The sequence below is a fragment of the Temnothorax nylanderi genome, unplaced genomic scaffold (genome assembly GCF_030848795.1).
Source record: "Temnothorax nylanderi isolate EJ_2023f unplaced genomic scaffold, tnyl_v1.0 TNYL_tig0649_pilon, whole genome shotgun sequence".
Taxonomy (NCBI): domain Eukaryota; kingdom Metazoa; phylum Arthropoda; class Insecta; order Hymenoptera; family Formicidae; genus Temnothorax; species Temnothorax nylanderi.
In genome coordinates this window covers 57,306-76,918 of record NW_027249711.1, presented here as the reverse complement: position 1 = coordinate 76,918, position 19,613 = coordinate 57,306, and the positions used below count along the sequence as shown (strand labels likewise).

The window sequence follows — 19,613 nt, the reverse complement described above, 5'->3', positions numbered from 1 at the left end:
CCCATCTCTTATGGCGTTCCCCTGCGTGCGCGCGGCCCCCCCCCGCTTCCCCTCGGTTGCACCCGAGTCCGGAGGTGTCTGTTATTAGTCTACTCAAAACGTTTATTATTTCTGGGATCTATTGACCTTACGAGTTGGAACTCGGTAGGCACAGGCGGGCAGACTAGGAAAGGTTCGGGTTCGTAGGTGGAACGGGGTGTAGGCGTCGTTAAATTAACTTCACTTCGTTTTACCTTACGTTGGAGCTTTATTTCCGCGTCTCCTTACATTTACTAGTTTACACTTGGCTTTGCCTTCTGCACTCACTACTACTCGTTCGTACTTCGTTACAATGTATACTTTCGCTACGCGACACGACTTACGGGAACGGACGCGGGCAGAGTCTCGGTTGTAATACTCTCCGTCCCGACTTCTTCGGCGGTCCCTTATATTATTTTGACTTATGCCCTGTCAGCGCTTTTCCGCCGGGTTCGACGGCCCCCCGAATGAGGTCGGTCAGTGACCGAGCGCATTCGCAATCTCGCTGTGATCCCGCGGTTCCGCGATTGCCGAAATGCGTTGTCGCACATTCCTATGCATATCGCAATAGTTCGATTGACGCGGAAGCTTGATGGACTTCCACGTCCGCGTCAGCGTAAATTGAGAGGTCTTTCGAAAGACCATTTCCTCGAAGTCTTTCGAAAGACTATTCTATAATTTTATTATAATTAATTTAATAATTGTTGTAATTTTAGATTACAACAATTGTATAGATTGTATCTATGCGCACGAGTCAATATTTTAAAAAATTTGACTTACACCACTATGGCTTTAACCCCTCCAATTAATAAGTAGTATAAAAGAATATTTTCTAAAAAATAAAGTTTGTTTTTGTTTGTCAATAATTTACGGTTCATTATATTATGACTTTTTTGTGATACTATTTTGTGATAATAAGTATTGACTTATGTATTGATAAGAAGAATGTTTTCGTTAAATGCAATTTTTAAGATGCAATTATATCTATAGATAGTGGCCTAGTTTACACCGATCACTTGATACGCGTATTAAATAATAAATAACTAGTGAATTAGTTTGATTATTGGCTAATCAGCTCAAATATTGTATACTATTTGATACGCGTATCAAGAGATCGGTGCCAAGTTGCCAACTAGGCCAGTGTAGCCTAGTTGGCTATTTTCTAAAAAGTAAAGTTTCTTTTTGTTTTGTTATAATTTGTAGTTTATTATTATAAGACTATTTTTTGTGATACTGTTTTGTGATACAGTAGTATTTACTTACGTATATTGATAAGAATTTGTTTTTGTGCAATTTTTAAGATGCAATTATATATCTATAACGTATAATATCCAATTTTATGCTTGTTTTCACCTTTTTGACATCTTTTACAAATAAATTATGTACATTTCAGATAATATAAATGGCCACGTTTAGGAGAACGTTTATTTTGCAACTGTTGAAAGTTTTCTTTGCTAAGATTAGATTATACTTTTAGATTTAAAGAAATAGTTTTATCTTAGCGAAGAAAACTTTCAACAGTTGCAAAATAAATGTTTTACTGAATGCAGTCAATCACGATAACACCAAAATGATGTCAAGAGGAATAGAAAATGATTACAGAAACTCACTTTTTAATCATGATTTGATCATTTTCTCATCATTTTGACATCATTTAGACGTCATTTTGATGTAATCGTGATTTCCTTTTCTACATACATAGTTAAAAAATCACAAAAAAATCATTGCTATATCAAGAATTCATCACAGAATCATCATAAACAGTGTATCGATTGACGTCATAATGATTTTTCCTAAAATGACTCCTACTTGATGTCATCATGATCTTATTATGATTTTGTGTTCTACCTGGGTAATAACTTTTTGAACACTACTGATCGTATATCTTGCAAATAACATTCTCTACCAGTTAATCAGACTTTAATTAGATTTTTTAGATAATTTCTTTGACTTCTGAGCAGTGACCAACTTGATGTAATAGGGAGCATGTTTATGTTCATAATGTTTTTGAGTATATTTGGGGTTACTTTTGCATAGTGTTTATACATTCTCTCTGATTCTTTGACATCATAGATTTATAAATATATGCAAAACAATTTTTTATGACACCAATACATGTCTGCAAACATTATTATATCAATTCTCAGATATATATGACTTTTATTTATTTTTTAATTTTAGTAAGTTATTAATCGCTGCAGAATTTATTCAAACTAGACACTTGGGAAGAATCAATGATATATACATACAATTTCTCGAGTATGCATAGAAACAAAATTAAAGCATACATATTTGTTACATTTACTGCTGGTTATATGATCTCATATATAATAAAAACATATTGTCAAAAATATTCTTAAAAATTGCAATGGTGCAAACAAAAGTTTCTTTTATCTTTGTATATAAAACTTATTCTTTTACTAAATAGATAAGTTGAATATAACATCACCCATGTATAATAATAAACAACGATTATCTTTTAATAAATCCTCCATAGCATGTTTTCGTTTCTTATCTTTGGACTTCAATTGTTTTTTCTCCTCTTGCAAGCAGCTTATTTTTCGTACAAGTTTCTTTTCAGTTGCATCTTCCTCGTCGGAGCTCGTGTCTTTAAAACAAAAGTAAAATGTATTTACCATATATGCAAATTATCTAATAATTTTTTATTTCGCCCATTTCTATTAATTCAATTCGACATAAAATATAAATAACTTAGATAAAAATAATTGAAATTTTTCTGATTATTCAGATTAATTCTGATCTAAGCGTTTTTTTATTAATGAAGATAATTTAAAAGTAAAATTATGAAGACACTTACTACTATCACTTTGCTAGGTTTTTTAGCCTTACATGCTTCTAGTGACTTACTACCAGATGTAGAAGGTCCTGCCTTTCTATGTGGAACACTCTTGACAATGTTCTTCTTTTCTTTATTCAGTAGTGATTTCTAGGTGAAAAATTTAGTTGGACTTTTAATTGACAAAGAACTACATGGTACATATGATTGAATTATATTACTAGAGAATGTACGAAATATAACCTGTGGTGCAGAGGAATGATTCACAGAATCTTTGTCACCTTCAGCAGAGTCTTTGTCACCTTCAGTGCTTCGTCTTTTTATTATTTTTCTGTCCTCTTTTGTAGGATCTAATATAGAATATTTTTCTAGGTTATCGCGCATTCCACACATTGTCTTCCAGTCTGAAATATATGTAGAGATCTATATTGAAAAACAGTAAATAAATATTCGACCAAAAAAACAAATATACAACATATTGATCGTCTAATATCAGAAAAGCATACAAGCTACGTTTGTACACACTTTATACATCTATCTTTATACATATAACAAAATCGGAGAGGTTGCCGCTATACTACATATTTACCAAATATAATTTATACAGGATGTCTCACCTAACATGACCTTGAAATCGAAGGATAAACCCTTCGTTTCGGTAAAGAGCCGGGACGTCATCGCCGACACACCCGACATGTCCCACGGCAAAGGGGAACCCAGGGTGCGGCAGAGCAAGGACGAGGTGCAGAAGGGACAGGAGGTGCAGACGACAGAGGTGCACCGAGACGACGAAGGTAACATAAGCCTGACTCAGAGGAACCCGACGGACGAAAAAGACGTATGCGAGTCTCCACAATTCGTGGAACTTGCCGACGAGGAGGTGGAGAGGCTCATGGCGAGGGGCATCAACCGTATCGCGGAAACAGCGTCGCCGGGGAGCCAGTTATTCGCAGCAGAGGAGGAGGTACGGCAGGAGCCGCAACCAGAGGGGACAGAACCGATGACCGAGGGCAGCTACACCCAGCTGTAGAACGAAAGATCCCCCTTTTATAAATGTACCTGTGCGAATCAACGAAAAAGTTATTCGAGTCAATTTTATTTTTCACGCGTGAGTTTTATACTATATGGTTTTATTAAAGAAAATATAATTAAGATTTTAGAGATAAAGATACGGCAGCGAGCCGACGAAATATATTAATAATAAAGAAAAGACATTTACACATAAACAAATACAAGATACTTACCCATAAACATTCTTCCAATCCCATATAATCGTCAATAGGACGAACACATAAGATACATAATATTAAAGATAACATTCATTTAGATGGATTCAGATAAATTCAGAATAATTATACTTACATTCATTTTTATTCTTTTTGCCATAGCAGTAGTTAGCATACTGTTACTGGTATATTCTTATAAAGTAGAGTCAGAACCACATTGCATACCATGAAGTTTAAAGAATACATAATTGTTTCATTAATAATATTTTTCCCACTGTTCACAAGTTTCCCTAACACGGATATCATACTTACACTCTACGCGATATATACACTTTACATAATAATTTTAGGAGCGGAGATAGATCCACGACCGATCCGCGAGTGACGGTCTTATTAAACACCATAATTAAGTTACACTTTATATTCCAACAGCGAGCAGGACATATTCCTGAATTAACATATATTTTATTTTATTTTTCAAGCAACGTTTAAAAATTACACCCCGCTACACTAATTACACTTCACAGGCCATAAGCCGTTAAAGAGAGCAGAGACAATCTGCACATGGAAGAAATTCCAATTTGATAAAGTTAACAATCTTATAAAGTTCTAATAACATCTCAAACGTTTAAACAGTAATATTAAGGCCTTCAGCCGATGAGATGCACGAGGTGCACATATATAATTCAATTTACGCTTTGTTCATTAATTTCAAACATTTTATTACAGAAACGACCCCATGGGGCAACATTTAATCAATTACAAGCATTTGCAACACTTTTAAGCATTTTTGAAGATTTACACTTTTTTATTACACCTTTTACACTTTCTACACCTGTTTCTGAGATTCAGCGTGCGAGACGAGCCAGCGAAGGCTCTACACTTACACTTTTGACACTTTCTACACCTGTTTCTAGATTCAGCGTGCGAGCCGAGCCAGCGAAGGCTCTACACTTTTCAATTACACTTATTACACTTTCTACACTTACATGTTAGATTTCAGCGTGCGAGAACGAGTCACCGAAAGGTGCTACACTTTTACACTTTCTACACTCGACGACTTAGGATAAGCGTGCGAGATGAGCCAACGACGGCGGTTACACTTTTGATACACTTTTAGCACTCTGAGTGCAGATTCATTAAATTCATAGAATTTCTAACATATTGTTTACAGTTACTTCTCGAGGGAGAGAAACAAGCCGAATGGAGTTGTTCCAGGCAAAGATTTATTTAACATTGCAAATAGCAGTGATTTTCATTATATTCAGTTACACTTTTTTACACTTTTATGTACTTTCTACACTTTAGACGGCATTGAGCCAATTTGACATTATATTCATTAATTTGATATTTAAACATTATTCCCTGTCAATTTAAGAATTCGTTATTATGCGATTATGCGTGGGGTAATTTTAAGCCGCGTTATACTTACCTTTTATACTTACCTTTATTACACCGACTCCGGTGATTAGATGAGACGATTCCATGATGATCCTGGGTACCTGAAAGAAAAGGAAATTAATACTTACCTGGTTTACATTGGATTCGTCTGATTGTGACGTTGGGAGTCACTCGAAAATAATCGAGTGACTTTGGGTTCGCTCGCGCGAAGTTTGCGTGCAGCGACGCGTTTGGTTCACGCGGGTGCGAAAGCCAAGTCGCGCCGTTGCACTTTAGTGTAGCATCTCACGAAAAGGTGCCGAGTCCCAACAACGACTCGGCAAGCGAAGTGCAGATGGAATCGTACCATCTACACCCGAAGGTGCGTTCCGCGAGTGCGAAGGCTGCGCGCCTAAAATGAGGACTCAGCGCATGCGTGAGTCTAAGGTGGGAGAACTCGACCCGTTCCTCCCGGACAGTCCGTCGCGAAGTTTCGAGACGATAACACGTACAACGGTTTCGTCATACAAATCGAACAAAGGCGGTCTTATCCCGTTATCCGCTAGCGTCAGTAGCGTGATTGAATATTAATTAGAAGCAGTGAGTGCGTGATACGGGATATCCTATTGCGCTTATATTGATCATTAAGATCCGCTTTAACCGAAATAACGGCGGTTCGATAAAAACTCGACGTAGCATCACGCGATCGAGCGAACACGTGCGTTAGAAGAGATTGCTGTACAATCTAGTTTTAGAATAAATTATTATTTGTTTATAATAAACAAAAAGCTTTATTACGCGACCCCAGTGAATATCCTATCCTCGTAAATACGTTTGCTTAACAAGGGCGTGGCCGACGGCCTTGAACGCGCCCGCAACGTGAATCGACAGCCATATTGCCGAGAAGGAAGGACGGGGCAACGCAGTAACACAAGGTTTCTGTATTAAATCCTTAAAATACAGTGGCGATCGTATATTCAGCCCAAGTAGTAAGTGGCTATATTTAATAATTTTAACAATTCCATTCGTTGTTCCGGTCACAACCTAACTCTTTCCTCTTTACAGGATAAAAGCGGATAAAAAATATATTCGGACAAAAGTTGTACATATGAGTCTGAAGGGGGATGAATAATGACACATTTTTTTTAAATAGATTTTTTTGGGTGACATTGAAGTCACCACCATTTTTTTAAATAAAATTATATGATTTTTTATATAATTCTTCTGGTCTTTTTATATAATTCTGCATATAAAAGTATTATATATGGAAATATAAAATAATCAATAATTTATAAAATATTTTATACTTTATGTCCAAATGAAGTACAAAATATATCGTAAACGATTGATTTTTTTATATTTCTACCTTAATACTTCTATATCTCAGTTGCAGAATCTCAGTCGCGCACAATCTCACCGCTACAGCGAGATATAATATTTCTTAGGCATTTAGAAGTAAAATATAAAATTTCGTAAATACGAAATATGATAGACCTTTCTCACAACCCATTAGTAATCTCAAAAGCGTCGACTACAATGGCAGCAGGAGTATGCAGTAAGATGTAAGCAGTAAGTTATTGACTAATGGGATTTTTACAATTCAAGAATAATCGACTGTGGTTGGTCAATAGCTTACTGCTTACGTCTTACTGTATACTCCTGCTACCATTGTAGACGATGCAAGAGATTAACACAAATCGCGACGTTATAAATTAAACTCTCTGCTACCGAAGCATTAATAAAAATCGTACTCGGGCGTTGGAGGCGAGTCAAGTGGTCATGCAGGTGATTGAGGGGCCTATTCTGTAAACGTTAACGATATCGGCATAGTAATCGGTATCATAAGGTTAATAAAATAAACAAATATACTTTTACTTTTAATGCATACTTACCACCATGAGCCAGAATCTTTGCGACCACAGTTTGCCAAATACATTTTTTTAACCCTCAGTTACCTTACGTTTTTACACCCCGTTTTTACACCCCCATATTACCTCACCAGGGTTTGAGAGACCCTAGCGTCTTCTCCAGCTTGTATCTTTAAGACGAATGCATCAATTTGACTTCTTTTTTTTTAAATCGATACATCTTTTAAAGATCTACAAGACTGTGCAGGTTAGATTATTCCAAATTAAAAAATGTAAATGTTATTTAAAAAGAAAGAAAACGTGTTTTTTTGAAGAAGCGAAAAAATTTGCTTTTTTCAAATTGACGTAGTACTGACTAAAAAAAGATATAAGGGCTTTCTAATACATGATTCGAAAGGTCAAGAGTTGTACTTTAAGAAGAAATTAGCGTCATAACGATTGGTTCCAAAAAGTATATTTTTTTTGCAAAGTGAAGTTTCATGATTTTTGAAGAAAATTGATCAAATATTATTGTCTCTAAAAAACGGATTTTTTTAAATCGTAAAACTTGCGACCTTGGGAATGAAATATAAACATGTAGAAGAATAACAAAATATTTTTCAAAAAGTTTCATATAGCTAATACAAGATGGCGGCTATGGAGAGGTAAAAATTCATGTTTTTTGTATAAAATCGGTAAAAATGTTGAATAAATGCAATAAAAATGCATGAAAAAATACTTTATTTATTAAAAAGACACATAAAACAAAAATTATATTATTGTGACGTGCAAGTGCTGCATATTTTTGCGGCATGTTCGTTACACATAGGACTGTTGCATCTTAAACATTTGAACCACATTTTTCTATCAAGCGCTACGGACAATAAGAGCATCGTTTCCGCGTACTCATCTTATTATCGGATATTAAATCACGAGGATTTTGATCCTCTGGAATCTGATCGTGTGTGAGGAATTCCTCGATTTGTAGCCGCGTGAGCATATGGAGACCCTGCTCAGTTAAACGCCTCTGTAACTGAGGCCTTATTGAGCGCTAAAGACAAATCAAGAATATAATCTTGACGCTTTTTCTTCGAGTTGTCTTGGCGAAAAGTGTATAATATAAAACTATTTACATTTGCGTGATCAAGTATACCATAAAAATAACGCATCGGCCATCGAAATGTTTTTCGCGCTGTAGTATAGTCGTGACATTTTTTATCAAAACTATCTGTGCCACCCTTAGTTTTGTTGTAAAACAGCACGATCTCCGGCTTATTAGTCGCTTCATCAATTGTATTGTTTAAGTGCAAAGAAGATAACAAAAGAACAATCTTTTTTTTTAGGAGTGTACGAAACTAAAGTTTTGTCTCTATTGTAACAAAATTGAGCTATTATTCCTTTAGGTGGCAACTTTCTGAAGGTCTCGGGAATTTCTTGCTTATTTTTGCGGATAGTTCCGACCATCGTTAAGTTGTACTCCGTTTTCATTCGATCAAAAATCGGAATTAATGAAAACCAATTGTCGCACGTTATGTTTCGCCCGGTTCCATAAATCGGTTCAGCTAATTTTCGCACATAATAAGACGGAACGGATTCAGCAGGATCTTTATCTACTGCTCCAACGTACGGAATGGCATTAAACATGTAATGCGTTTTAGCATCGTTTATGAGAACAACTTTCAATCCGTACTTATCCGGCTTCGCAGGCATGTACATTTTAAAAGAATATCTACCGCAAAAAGAAAGTAACTGTTCGTCGATAGTACAGTTTGAACCGGGTTCATAATATGCAGTACAGTTAGAAATAAACATATTCCAAATTTCACGAATATGTGTGAAACAATCAGTCGCTCTACGTTGTCCGCGTGTATTTCTATCGTCAAATCTCATACAATCTATTAAAAAATTAAACCGATTGTTTCCCATTGTGATTCAAAACAATGAAGAACTGTACGGCGCCCATAAATCTCTCGCTTTTGTCATATTGAGTTTGTACAAACCAGCGAAATATAGCAAACCGATTAAAGCCTTTAATTCAATCAAGTCTACCGCTTTATGATAATTCATCACAAATTCATAATTCCGTCTCAGTTTCGCTGCTGCGTGCTTGATTTCTTCATTTGTATGCTCTAAAATAAGACGTAATCTCGTCAGTAAATAAAAGTGACCAAGCTTCCAACGGTGTTGTCACGTCGTGCGCACGGCCTTTCGAAGCTGCAGCGTATTGGATTTGAAAGTGTCGACCTCTTAGGTTAGGTTGTGACCGGAACAACGAATGGAATTATGAAAAGTATTATTTAGCCAGTTACTACTTGGGCTGTGTTAACGGTCGCCACTGTATTTTCAGGCTTGAATACAGAAACCTGGTTCAACTGCGTTGCCCCGTCCTTCCTTCTCAGCAAGATGGCTGTCGTTTCTACGTCGCAGGCGCGTTCAAGGCCGTCGGCCACGCCCTTGTTAAGCGAAGCGTATATACGTAATATCGGATAGGATGTTCACTGGGGTCGCGAATGAATATTTGTTTTGTTTATTATAAACAAATAACAATTTATTAATTAATATTGTACAGCATCTCTCTTCGCGCGCGTGTTCGCTCGATCGCGTGGAAGTACGTCGAGTTGTTATCGAAACGCCGCTTTCTTTGTACGGATCGTAATGATCTAAATAAGCGCAATAGGAATCTCCCGTATCACGCACTCACTGTCTCTAATGAATATTCAATCACGCTACTGACGCTAGCGGATAACGGGATAAGAACGCCCTTTTCGATTTGTATGACGCAACCGATATACGTGTTAACGTCTCGAAAGTTCGCGACGGACTGTCCAGGAGGAACGGGTCGAGTTCTCCCACCTTAGACTCACGCATGCGCTGAGTCCTCATTTTAGGCGCGCAGCCTTCGTACTGGCTGTTCGTACCTCGAGGTGTAGATGGTACGATTCCACCTGCACTTCGTACACCGAGTCGCTCTTGGGACTCGGCACCTTTTCGTAAGATGCTACACTAAAGTGCAACGGCGCGACTTGGCTTTCGCGCTCGCGTGAACCAAACGCGTCGCTGCACGCAGACTTCGCGCAAGCGAACCCAAAGTTACTCGATTCACACCGAGTGACTCTCAACGTCACAACAGACGAATCCTATGAAACCAGGTAAGTATTAATTTTCTCTTTCTTTCAGGTACCCGGGATCGCTATGGAATCGTCTCATCTAATCACCGGAGTCGGTGTAATAAAGGTAAGTATAAAAGGTAAGTATATCGCGGCTTAATATTACCGCACGCATAATCATATAATAATGAATTCTTATATCGACAGGGAATAATGTTTAAGTATCAAAATCATGAATATAATATCAAATTGGCTGAATGCCGTCTAAAAGTGTAGAAAGTTCACAAAAGTGTAATAAAGTGTAACTGAATATAATGAAAATTAATGCATAATGCAATATTAAATAAATCTTCGCTTGGAATGACTCCATTTGGTTGTTCTCTCTTCCGTGAGATGTAACTGTAAATAATTAATGTAAAACTCAATAAATTTAATGAATCTGCACTCGGAGTGCTAAAAGTGTATCAAAAGTGTAATCTCCGTGGCTGGCTCATCTCGCACGCTTATTCTAAGACGTCGAGTGTAGAAAGTGTAAGGAGTGTAGCACCTTTCGGTGACTTTGTCTCGCACGCTTACATGCAAGTGTAGAAAGTGTTAACAGTGTAATCTAAAGTGTAGAGCCTTCGCTGGCTCGTCTCGCACGCTGAATCTAAGAAACATGTGTAGAAAGTGTTAAAAAGTGTAAAAGAGTGTAAATCTTACTAAATGTCTCAAAATGTTATAAATAATCGTAATTGACTGAATATTAAACCAAAAGGCTATTTCTGTAATGAAATCTTCAAATATATTGAATTAATTGTAATGTGAATTGTACTTGTGCACCTCGTGCATCACGTCGGCTGAAGGCCTTAATATTATTATTTAATTGTTGGAAATGTTGATAGAACTTTATAAAATTGTTAAATATGTTAATTGGGAATCTCTCCTCGTGTGAGAATTGTCTCTGAGTTATAGTTGGCTTAGGGCCTGTAAAGTGTACCTAGTACAGTAAAGTGTAGCGTGGTGTAATTGTAAATAACGCTTGTAAAATTAAAATAAAATATGTACGTACTCAGGAATACATCCTGCTCGCTATTAATGTCGAAAGTGTAACTTAAGTGAACGCTTAAATATAAATCGAAATGTGTAATCTGGCTGTCACTCGCGGATCAGCCGCGGATCTACTCCCGCTCCTAATATTAATATGTAGAGTGTGAATAATATGTATGTTGTAATGATCATGTCTGTGTCAGGAAAATTAATAATTAAAGGGAAAAATATTATTATGGAGATAACTATGTATTCTCCGAACTTCATGCTGAATGCTTCTCAGGGTAAACAATATGGTTCTGACTTTCCTTTGTATGAATACGTTAATAAAAGTATGCAAATTATTGCAATGGCAAATGTAATGAATAAAAATGACAAAACTATGGCTCTAAATCTATCCGGCTCCATTATCTGTTGCTTCTAATCTTAACTTATCTTTCTCGTTATGTAATAGGAAATTCGAGGATTTTGGTAGGAAATTATCGTTGTTTATTTCTGTGTAAACCTGTTTTTATTATGTTATGTACCTCGTGCTGTAAGTTGTGTAAATGTTCTTTGTGATGCTCGTGTGGCAGTTCAACAGTGTTGTTATTATAAAATCTTAATTCTACTCGATCAATTCGTAAAACGTTAAAACATAAAATCTTTATAAAATGTACCCTTTTGGTACTTGTTGCTCTTAAAGCTTATATAAAAAATAAATATGACTTTACATAAAGTCTTTGTACATGTGCACCCTATAGGCTCGCGTACTCCTTCTCGGGGTCGGCTGCACTCGGCTGCTGCACCTCCTCCACCTCGACCGTCATGGGCTGGCACTCGTCCCGCCCGGCCTGTCCAGCGGGCTGTACGCCCACCTCCAACAACCGGCGCACCTCCTCGTCGGGGTCGCAATGATGTGTGTCAGGGTTTATCTGGCTGTATGTTTCGCAGAGGCCGCTGTCCTCCTCGTTCTCGGTCTGACTATGCTGTTCGGGCGCTGATCTGTTCGCACCCTGCTCCTTCTGCACCCTTTGTTTCTGCGGTTGGTCCCGGTTCATACTGGAACTCGGCTCGCTGCTTCCACGACTCGATCTGGAAACGGAGGGTTTATCCTTCGGTTCCAAGGTACCTTGATGGACCAGGTAAAACCGTCTTTGCCGCGCAAATATGCCATACGTCCCTTCTTTTTTGTTGACCGCGCAGCTGCTTCTTCCTTATTGTTCCCCTCTCCCTCGGACTCTACTTGCTCGTGATCAGATTCGGCGTCGTCGTCCGACGCGTTGGAACATGTCTGAACTTGGCGCTGACGCGATAGTCGCTGTCGCTTTCTATCTTGCTGTATTTCTGCTTGTACGTAACTCTCCTCTTTCTCGTCAGAATCCACGTCTTCTTCGGATTCATGCCCACTTTCGCTTTCAAAATACTCCTCGGATGCACCTTCATTCTCGCTCTCTCTTACATCTTCAATTTTGTTACGTCCCGAGGGATCGCGGCCGCGACGCGGTGCTCGGATCTCTAACGGGGCTAAGTCACTTGGTCGGGTCGTTAAGCCGAGGGGCTCTACCCGGGAATACCCGCGACCGGGATAATTCGCTATCCGGATCCCGTTACCAGCGAGTCGCTCCGATTCGAATCCTCACGGGGAGAGCTTGATTATGGGGTTCTTCGCGTGCGTTTAAGATGTATCGTTCAAATATTTCCTTGACCTCGGTGCAATAGTAGCACTCGAGCGCGGGGCGGTAGTCGGCTAGGATTTTGTTGCAATCAGAACACGTTGTAAATTCTGTTCGCGGACCGTATTGCACGAAATGCCAGAGGACGCCCTTGAACTCTTGTCGAGCGGCCTGGTAGTTATTGATTAGGCAATCCTCGCAAATAATCGCGTGAGTAGCTTTGTTTCGAAAAAATATTGAATATACACAAATCCCGGTCATCAACCAAATCTTAAGGGGAGTAGGGGGAGTGGTTTCCCTAGAGGTCGACGATTGACCGGGTGTCTGGGACACATTGATGATAGCGTTTCCGATTTTATCGACCGTTGGGTGACGGTAATAGCGTTCTTGGTTTTACCGACCACTGGATGTCGGTAATGCCGTTCTTGATTTCATCGATCGTTGGATGTTGGTAATAGCGTTCTCGTTTTTATCGACCATTGGATGTCGGTAATAGCGTTCTCGATTTACCGACCGTTGGATGTTAGTATTAACGTTTTCGATTTACCGACCGTTGGATGTCGGTAGTAGCGTTCTTGATTTTATCGACCATTGGATGTCGGTAATAGCGTTTTCGATTTACCGATCGTTGGATGTTAGTAGTAACGTTTTCGATTTACCGACCGTTGGATGTCGGTAGTAGCGTTCTTGATTTTATCGACCGTTGGATGTCGGTAATAGCGTTCTCGATTTACCGACCGTTGGATGTCGGTAATAGCGTTCTCGATTTACCAACCGTTGGATGTCGGTAAAGCGTTCTCGATTTACCGACCGTTGGATGTTGGTAGTAACGCTTCCGATTTTATCGGCCTCTGATTTGGGAGATGGCGATAATAGTAGGCTCTATGTCTAAATGTTGTTGCCCCCCTTCGTGTATCACCGAGCGCGTTACTTCGAGGTATATCTCTGAACACGTGGAACACCCCGTGGGTCCCTGGATTTCCCCGATTATAACGTCGCACGCGTCGCACTCCTCTAATTTGTACCGAAACCCGATGTGCAGGTAATGTCGGACCAGGAGGTTGTAGTGGCTGCGCTGTTGCGCCGTTAAGTCGCGGTAACACAATTCGCAGAGGTAATGTTTACTGTTCTGATTCTGGTAACACAACGCGAAAACGTAGATCGCGCGGGACAGCCAATTCCTACGCGTAACTCGAGAGACTAGGAGCGAGAATCGGCGGGTGGTAGGTCGCAATGGGGTCTCGCTCATATCGGCTAATTAAATTTAGGGGCGTCGGCACTTACCTTCAATCGAGCTCCAGCGGGTGATCCGCAGTCCCCCAGTGTTCAGGCGTAGGGGCGTCCCAGTCCAGGTGCAGGATCTCAGCGCGGTGTTGTATCTGTCGAGTCCGGCGGGGATCGTTCTCTCGAATGGCCGCGATGAACTCCCAGGAGGGAAGGGGACGAGCCGATGGCAGTGTTACCGGAATTAGTCGATAACCTTGATTCCTTAGTGCCCGATACTCGGCTCGTGATTCGGCTTTGCCCAATGGGATGTAACTGCACTGCTCACTTCCGTCTTCGCGCACTGAAGCTAGATTCTTGGCGCTCGGTTTCCAATCCGCTTTGCGCGCGGTATTCGCGTTAAAGTCTCTCTCGTACTCGAGATCTGACGCGTACTCAAACTCGACTCCCAGCAATGGATTCAGGGGAGAGGTACGTAGAAGGCGGTTTAGTCGGCGGGTGCGTTACTTGATTCCTCCTTGACGACACCTTGGCATTTGTTTTAGCCAGTTAATATAAAGATTTACAGAAAGGAGCGTTCTCTGGTTGATTCCCTGTTGCTACGGCGAGAAAGCGTGCCACTCGTATAGCACTGCCTCTTTCCGGGCACCCGCAGCCGAAAGCGTGCCACTCGTATAGCACTGCCTCGTATGCAGATGTGGTGCAAGGGGAGGACCGACGATTGCGGTACTCTATGTGAGCACTGAGTAATTGATGTTACTGGTGGAATCAGCGTTACCCGATGGGTGTGGGATACGTGAAGGTTGGCGAAAGAACACGTGAAGTACGAAGGTTCGGTTAAACAATAATTATTACTATAACTTTACACGATAACTTTACATAAACTGTTACAACTAAACGCTTTGTTAATATTATAATTTGAATAGACGCGTGGTGACGCTTCTAGATTATTCGACTGATGCAATGCTGCACGTGGGCCTTGAAGGCTTTGAATATAACAGGATATGGAAGACTTCGGATATAGAAGGATATAGAAGGATTTAGTAATGCTCACTCTGAACTGGAGAGTAGTGTTGAGTCCATGTCCGAAGGATAGCTGAGAAATACTGACTGCGTCCCTCGGAATGTTCGTCCTTATATTCCATTTTCCTGGTGACGGGAACGATCGAGTGGAAGGGTTGAGAGATGGAAGGGTTGCGTTGCGTCATCGGTCCAGTCCCCGATTTCTCTCCTTATATGGTCACGTTTTCCTTCTTTCCTTGTGCTCGGTGGCGGGGGTGGTTGAGTGAAAGGGTTGCGTCGTTGCTTCTGCTTTCGATTTTTCTCCTTATATGGTCATTGAGTGGAAGAGTTGCGTCATCGCTCCCGTCTTCGATTTCTCTCCTTATATGGTCACGTCCCTGATTTCCCTTTTGTATGGTCGTGTGACTCATTGGGTTGAGCTGGTAGTTCGAGAGTTTTCTGGAAAGGTCTGAGGAAGGGTTGTGGGGTTTTCTTGGAGCGGAAGTTAGATCCTTATAGTTAAAATTAAGATGGGCCTCGTAGGCATTGCGAATACTTGTTGCTTATATGCTACGTGGCATGTAACTAATTCTATCGCATGAATCCAATCGTCGGTAGTCTTACCGATGGTAAGTTCGACTGTTGGTATGGTCTTACTGATGGTAAGTTCAATTGTCGGTAAGTAATCTTGCTGATGGTAAGTTCGACTGTCGGTAAGTAGTCTTACTGATGGTAAGTTCAACTGTCGGTAAGTAGTTCGATTGTCGGTAAGTAGTCTTACTGATGGTAAGTTCAACTGTCGGTAAGTTCGACTGTCGGTAAGTAGTTGTCATGCTTTCTTAACTTATCTTGGTATTTATTCTTATGGCTTAATGTTTTTTAAATTTTCCCGGGAGTGTGGTGGGGTGGACGTAACAATTTCAGAATCTTGTTCAAAGATGTGTGTTGCGACCACCTTGGTCGTTGACCGAGCGCGAGACCTTGTCTCCATTTCTGTATAATAATAATAATAATAATAATAATAATATTTATAATGAAAAAGTGAAACAGTCGGTTAAAAAAGTTTTGTAAATATTTACTAGAGTTTACCTGAGAATGTCGCAGCTGCCGTGAAATCAATATTTTGACGCTAAGCTACTAGATTCTGTAAACCAGGTATTTGATTCTGTAAACCAATAAAATCCAATATTTTACTTTTTATACAACACAGAATATTTTTTCTATCATTATATTGCATAAATACACTGTTTTTTATAAGATTTACTTATACTTGTATTTTGACAGTAATCGTTTTTGTCACGATATTACCTCACCAGGATCTGAGTAACCCTATCGTCCCACTTCTAGCTGTCTGCCGTGGCTGCTTCGACCGAACTGACTCTCGCACGTCACCAGGCTAGTGCTAGACCCTTCAAACTTTTTCCCCCCCGGGTCCGGAGTCCCCACCACTGCGCGTTCAAAAAGGGCGCGAGTTTTAAACACGTCTAGGGTCACTTAGGCCCTGGTGAGGTAACTGAGGGTTAATCTCGTTTTCATTATATTGGCGGGTCCAATATCTACGTTTGGCCATTGCAATTTAACCTCTTCATTGTTGCCGATAATCTGATCAAGTTTTTCTTTGTCTGTGCTATGTAGTAACCACTCGCGATAACCAACCGCAATAGCATTATCTTCATTGGTGAATTCACGCAGTACACATTATTTGTCAATTATCTTATTTTCTAAGAATCGCACTAGAAAACTATTACAGTTAGCAAATCTGGCGGATATCGTTCACGTGTTATGGCGTCATACAGGACACAATAGTAGATTATCGATTGTTTGAGGAGATCGTGGTCGCGACATTCGCGCCTATCCGCGGTGTCACGCAGGCCTACGTGACGCGGGAGATGCGCGGCGAGCGACACTCGGCGAATCGCGAAACTCGCCGGACCACTCGCACTATAAAATTCAAATACAGAACTCGTTAAAGTCTTAATCAAAATCTCGACCTGCAATTTTCGAAAAAAATTAGTTTATAATAATCCGTGTTAGACAAAAACTCGCCATTAAACCCTAAAGTCCGTGTCACACTACGTATTGTGGACGCGGATCGGATTGAGATTGTGGATCGTGAATCGAATTTCAGCCAATCAAAGACAAACAGCTTATCTATGATTGACTGAATTTGATTCGCGATCCGCAATCTCAATCCGATCCGCGTCCACAATACGTAGTATGACATAACGGTCATTTTTCGACAGTTGGAGGAACAAAACCTAGTGCCGAGAAAGCTACCGCGTGAAATCGACTGTAGTATTTCGTAGAGAGCCTATAAGGTCTGATTGCACCAACGTCACATAATATTTAATTGTAGCTTAATTCACTTTGTTTCTCTTTCTAACTAACCTCTTAGAAAGAGACGAAGAGTGAGTTAAGCTATGGTTAAATGTTATGTGACGTTGGTGCAACCGGGCCTAAATCTGTTTGTTTTAGCTCAACTTCTTGCACGGTTCATCTCTTTCTTCTTTTTATGTTAGAGAGAAATGGAAAAAAGATGAACTGTTCAAGTTCAGATAAAACAAACAAGCCTAATAATAAGAGAGTCGTCAACTCCGTCACGTAACCAATCGTGCGCTGCTTGGAGCGGTATAGACATTACTGGTCATACTATGATTAGTTTTTTCCTTAGTTCTTCACTGGATCTTAGGCTGGTATTCATAGTCAGATTTTATATTCAAGATCGGCTTAAGTCTGATCAGAGGCAGACTTAGGGTGCTGTCCCATGGACATCGGAATTATCGGAAAACGGAATCGGAAAGGTGGGATTTTTGTGAGCTAACCAATCAGAATGATTCCGTTGCGTGTTTTCACATCTGGGTTCCCCATGGCGATCATTTTTCGGAACGGAATTCATGCATGTGCGTAATTCACATATCTGGCGGTCACTGGCGGTTAAAGAGTGTTGTGATAAGTTGCTGTTGTATTTATATATTTATTTTGATTGAAGAAAGGGGAATATGATGTCATCTGCTGTAAATATTGTAATTATGATATACGTATGCTAAGTTATGTTATATTAGGTTATAATGTTGATATTGATTGTCTAGCAAGATATTGATATATTGATGGTCTAGCATACATTTCTAGCCTAACATACATATACAATATGCTTATAGTAGTTTCAATTTATTAAAGACAGTATATAATAAAAATAGTACATTATATTTTGTTTATAAGTATGTTTTATTTTATAGAAATAAAAAAATAAAAGCGAAAATAGCAAAAGTATTTCTTATGAAAATGATAATGGAGTGGCTGGAGCCATAGAACAGCAATGAGAGAAGGCATTACACAATGATTTTTTAAAATTAATTTATAGATTCATTATTTTATAACGTCTACAATATTTTTTTGTAAAACTTTAAGTATAATATATGATATAACAGATATCAATTATTTAATACTCCCAATCTTTCCTCCATTTCACGCAATTTTATTAAAAACTCTAACTCTAACTGTGATCTTTCTCTGTAGGGAAGTCGACGCATTCCTTCTGCCAGTTGTAACATAAACCCATCAATATATAGGATTGGGTTGAATATTCGTGCTTAAGGTTTGTAAAAAAGCTCTATCTACTTCGTCGATGTTATTTGAATGTTGTCTTTCTGAAACCAAACAGTAGATTAAATTATTAAAAACTCCAATATCCTCATATTAATGTGTGTGTGTATTTATTTTAAACACGAACTTCGCGAAGATGAAGTCGCTACAGACAATTCAGAGATACCCGGTGATGGCGTTAAAGGTGGCCTGTTCTCTAAATCGTTGCTGTCATTCATAGCCATAGGTGAATTTGAACAGGAAGGTAAAGGAACAGGGAGGTTATTCGTTACTTGAGCTGTGTCTTTCCTGTTTGGAAATCTTAAAGATGTTCTGGAAAAAAAAATAGAAAATAAATTTAGTTGTTATTATTCGACATGTCATTTGACACATTCAATATAACTTACTCTTCATATTCTAATGTATCATTAAGAAAACTCATTGCATCGTAATAGCGGAAAGATGGTTTATTTCTTTCATTTATGGAAGTACCTGCGGCACCACTCCTTTTTTCAGTGCTCTGTATTTTCTTAAAATTCCTCCTAGCTTTTGTATAACAATCTCTTAAATATTGCCATCTTTTTTTTGCGCCAATAGGTGAATATGCTCCTAAAATATTAATTTAAAAAAAAAACACATGTTTATAAAAAGAATGTAATGATAATGTTGAATCATAAGTTAACCTCCTAAACAATTACTGACTTCCTGCCATAGATCTTTTTTCTTTAATTTAGTTCTTTCTTGAA

General features: G+C 39.1%; 2 pseudogenes; both read right to left on the bottom strand.

Moving 5' to 3' along the window:
• Positions 1-2,794: 2,794 nt before the first annotated feature.
• LOC139784607 (uncharacterized) lies at positions 2,795-19,112 on the bottom strand (annotated as a pseudogene).
• On the bottom strand, positions 8,045-10,151 carry LOC139784601 (piggyBac transposable element-derived protein 4-like; annotated as a pseudogene).
• Positions 19,113-19,613: the final 501 nt, after the last annotated feature.